The 4,809-nt window shown below is 41.6% G+C and overlaps 2 long non-coding RNA genes across 2 annotated transcripts; one reads left to right on the top strand and one right to left on the bottom strand.

The window, feature by feature from the left end:
- Nucleotides 1-1,323: 1,323 nt before the first annotated feature.
- Nucleotides 1,324-1,550, bottom strand: LOC135398079 (uncharacterized). Its single transcript, XR_010423986.1, has 3 exons — nt 1,499-1,550; nt 1,404-1,439; nt 1,324-1,347 (listed from the first exon to the last, which is right to left on the bottom strand). It is a non-coding gene; the product is annotated as an uncharacterized LOC135398079 (long non-coding RNA).
- Nucleotides 1,551-1,656: 106 nt separating this feature from the next.
- On the top strand, nt 1,657-2,238 carry LOC135398078 (uncharacterized). Its single transcript, XR_010423985.1, has 2 exons — nt 1,657-1,901; nt 1,960-2,238. It is a non-coding gene; the product is annotated as an uncharacterized LOC135398078 (long non-coding RNA).
- Nucleotides 2,239-4,809: the final 2,571 nt, after the last annotated feature.

Raw genomic sequence — 4,809 nt, 5'->3', positions numbered from 1 at the left:
GGGATTGCCAATTATGTTGCCAATCTGCGTGAAGGAGAAAACCCCAGCGGAAAAACCTTCACACCTGAAACAGAAGAAACATACAAGACAGTACACATTTTCTACAACAGAAAATATTTTTATTCCATATTTAGTAAATCAAATAATGATTGAAATAAACTTTCTCGAATAATGTCCCTAATGGCGTCCGGATCTGAAAGATAACATATAATCAGCATTCGCCACATTGCTTACCCAACCAGATGACTCACTGCAGCAGTAGCAGCAATGATCTGAAAGAGAACCTAAATATTAAAGAACAACATCCACACTTCCATTCACATATACGTACGATGCATAGGGGGGCCGGGGTAGTCTGAAAACAAAGACAACAACTATGAATATCGGCTACATAAAAACGATATGCCACTGGAACACTATATCCTGAAAGAGAACATTCACTTATACATACACTGCATAGGGGGGCCAGGGTAATCTGAAAACGGGGGGCCAGGGTAGTCTGAAAACAAAGACAACAACTATGAATATCATCATGTACATAAAATGATATGCCATTGGAACACTATATCCTGAAAGAGAACATTCACTTATACATACACTGCATAGGGGGGCCAGGGTAATCTGAAAACGGGGGGCCAGGGTAGTCTGAAAACAAATACAACTATGAATATCGGCTACATAAAAAACGATATGCCACTGGAACTCTATATCCTGAAAGAGAACATTCACATATACGTACGATGCATAGGGGGGGCAGGGTAGTGTGAAAACAAATGCAACAACTATTAATATCGGCTACATAAGAACGATATGCCACTGGAACTCTATATCCTGAAAGAGAATATTCACTAAATACATACACTGCATAGGGGGGCCAGGGTAGTCTGAAAACAAAGACAACAACTATGAATATCATCATGTACATAAAATGATATGCCACTGGAACACAATATCCTGAAAGAGAATGTTCACTAATACATACACTGCATAGGGGGGCCCGGGTAGTCTGAAAACAAAGACAACAACTATTAATATCAAGCATTGTAACGAGGCCTATAACTATACTCACTGTCAGGAGGTGGTATCCAGTTAGTATCTAAAAAGATATTTGCAATTCAGATCAAGCATGGTAACGAGATCTATAACTACACTCACTGTCAGGAGGTGGTACCCGATGATCATCTAAAAAGATATTTGCTATTAAGATCAAGTAATCAAAGTCATATGCTGGTACGTACTTTCATTTGATACCACACAAACTGATTCATCTGAAATGAAACTCATATATTAACATGAAATCTATGAAATGTCGCTAATACATACAGCTTGGTGGTGGCGACTCAGGCGCTGAAAAGAATGGAACTTTAGATACTTCTCGCTTTTCATATTCACCATTTCCTTACCGTCTTCGAAGTAAAACACAGGGCTCGACGTGAATACTGAGAAAGATAATATTCTTAAGAAAATGAACTTGATGAGAAAAACCACCAAAACTCACCACTATCATCATCATCTTCAAAACTCGAGAAAACTGAGAAAGACAACTTTCATAAGAAACCTAACTTTAAGGTAAAAACCAACAAAACTTACCACCATCGTTGGCCATATTGCTTCCAAATGATGCTCTAGGAACCAAATCTTCATTTTTTAAAGCTGACGCATCCTCATTATCATATCACATCCTCTCCTACTTTGTATAAACAACTTTTAGCAACAAGATGGTGGGCTAGAGAAATCCACATGTAGCAAAAGTCTTTGTAGTAAACAACCAATTGCAAACTAAGGAAAAACGCAACCAATAGGGAAAGTATGCACATCCTCTCCATCGGATTCCTTTTCCACATCCCCCTCACAGTCGACGATGGAAGCGCAGAAGTGCTACGCGGTCTCCGAGGACGATTGTATGTATAGAAAGTTTTCCCGTTTTTTCCCTCTCTAAAAATGTGATTCTTTGTTAAGATTCTGATTGTCTCCTGACGGGGGATCTTCCTCTTGTGAAGACATTGAAGCCACCACCCAGAACTTTCTTTATACAATATGATGAGCATCTGCGACGCTGTCGTTGTGGTGGATTGTGGTCATCGAATCCATCTCATTGGCTAGACAATAACATCCGACCTTATCTCGGTTGCCATCCAAGCTCGGATCAACCATGAAGCCCAGTGAACGATTTGCTTTGACGGTACAATGGCTGATGTACAAGGATTTGATGAAATTAAACTCCTATCTGAACTGCAACGGGCCAGAGGCCGATTTTCGTCTCATTATGCAAATTCTCCCGTTTCCGATGCGGACGAAACGAGGAAAGATTAGTCGGAGGCTCCAACGCTTCGTCGCCATCAAGTGTGACTTGTTGCGACGGTATCGTCAGGGTGACAATATCTCTCCAACCATACTTAATGCTGGACTCAAGCGACCAATAATTCGAAACTTTTACATCCAACACTCGGAATACATCGTGCGTCGCAAGAAAGATGGTTGTCGCAAGGTGTCGAGTCTGGAGGACTATCTGAAAGAGGTCTGTACATTGAAGAAATAAAATGAGACATTTTTCTTTAAATGAGGTATTCCTCTTCAATCATTTTTATTATCTTGAGGTCATTGTGTACAAGGTTATTGTCAAATAAGGAAACAATGCTCTTGAGTTGGTAATTCTTACAAAGGCGGGAAGCAAAGAAACAAACAAAAAGTCCACAGTGTGAGCTGTAAATGCTTTGAATGCATTTCTCGCAATACTGATCAATGGGTAGATCTAGCAGCTCTTCTTCAATCGGTGGTAGACCAAAGCTGTCCACATAGATGTACTTGTCATTCCTGTCTCTCATGTACAATAGCCAGTGTTCTCCTGGACCGTCGTGTGGGTGTGTATTGATAACTATAAACCCTTCTGTCGTTAAACTTGGTACCATATCAATTGCGAAGGTCCCGCGATACAGATTCAAAGTTTCATGGTTCAGAGAAAACAATAATTCCAGATCAAACACATTCATGCTTAGTCCACTCGAACAACAAGATCACCATCGACTGATAAAATCTTGGGTGCTTCACTAATAAGTATAACCGACACTGCGCAAGGTAATGGCTTAGCAAACTTCATTTCAATCCTGCAATTGCCCTTCCGCAATGGATTAAAGTAGGAACCAAAACTTTCGTCAGCACTCAAGTTCCAATGCATGATAAAGGAATTTTTTTTATATTTTTCATAACTCAACTCGACATGTTTTTCATTCAGTTGATACAAGAATTCGTAGTAGCTTGCTCTACCCAGATCATTTTCCCAGTCATAGGATAGTTGCTTCCTGTGTCCATCAACTGATAGTGTTACAGAACTAACATTAAAATGTTCGAAACAAAAGGGGCTCGACTTGTAATCACCCTGATAAGCTTCAGTGCGAACTAGACATACAGTAAGTTGATCAGGAATTCTATCAGGGAATAAGTTTTCAAAGATTGCATCATGAAGGCCCGGCGAAAGCGAGCGGACTTTGCTTTCTAGTCCACGCATGATGTAACATGCCGGGGATGATCTAAGGGCTTTCTGGTGTGCAATAAAACTTGAGTTGCTAACTTTGACTTTGCGTGCTACAAGTGCCGCGCTGTGGATTTTCAATTGATGCTTATGAGTTTCATTGGTGCCAGTTAGCAATCTAAAGCTATCCGTATTATGTAGAGCAGTCACTCGAACCCCCACACCGGGTAACAAAAGCCTCCCTTGGTTTGTGAGGTCGGTGTTAACTTTCATGACAATTTCAAATAGTTTCCCCCCACTTGTCCTAGCTATGCGCAACTTTGCATCCCGAGCGACTGGATCATTTGCTGCATGCTTTCCTGTATCATATGTATACATTGCACAATCATCTAAAGTCTTCTGCACATGAGTATTCGTATGAAGTAGGGTATCAATCATACATCGATAGGAGTTCAAACAGTTGCTGCTTGCAAGACGCTGATTCAAGTGAATGGTTACATATTTAAATAAAGCGGCACCCAAGTTGTTGACTGGGAATACAATGTCCTCAGTGATACCATCTGCTCTTCGGGTAATTGGTTCACTCCCGTCCGACCTCAATATCTGCATAGTTATATTAAAATACAGAGATGATAAATCGAGATACAAGTCTGAGAGATTTGTTATGTTCCATTCGATCGTCGATTCTCCTCCGCTGATTGTAGAAACAGGATAATAAACTTGCGCCTCGCATGATTCTATTGAAACTTGGGTTGGAGGTATGTTGAATAACTCACACTCCCCCTTCAAAGCCAGCTGGGACTGTGCGTGTACAACGTTGACCTGCGACATCTTTGCAAATGAAAAGGTACAATGCTTTCCTCATAGCTTTATTTGTTAGCATCTTACCCGAGCAAAAAAGACTCTTCCAATCCCCCTTTACCTTTTGACATCGCCCTCTAACCCAACCCTACCTGGGCCACCTGTATTTCGGAATGCGATGGCCGTTTCGAAGCATTGTCCACCACACTTTCTACAAGTGAAAGGCGACCCATTGCTCGACTTCTAACCAGCTTGGATGCTGATGCACACTTTTAACCCCCCACTGACCCGCTGTTTTCAGAATGCGATCCTGTTCACAATTGGAATCATTGTCCTCCAGTCCCCCTACCATTTGACATTGTCCGATGGCGAGCATGGTCCGTTTTTGCTAACCATCAGCCGTTCCACTCCTCTAACCCCCCGCCGACCACTTTTTTGAATGCGATCCCGTTCACGATTGGAATCATTGTCCTCCAATCCCCCTTTACCTTTTGACATCGCCCTCACAAGCCAGCCCTACCTGGGCCACCTGTTTTTTC

Source organism: Ornithodoros turicata, chromosome 6, assembly GCF_037126465.1.
Source record: "Ornithodoros turicata isolate Travis chromosome 6, ASM3712646v1, whole genome shotgun sequence".
NCBI lineage: Eukaryota > Metazoa > Arthropoda > Arachnida > Ixodida > Argasidae > Ornithodoros > Ornithodoros turicata.
This window is presented reverse-complemented; position numbering and strand designations above follow the sequence as displayed.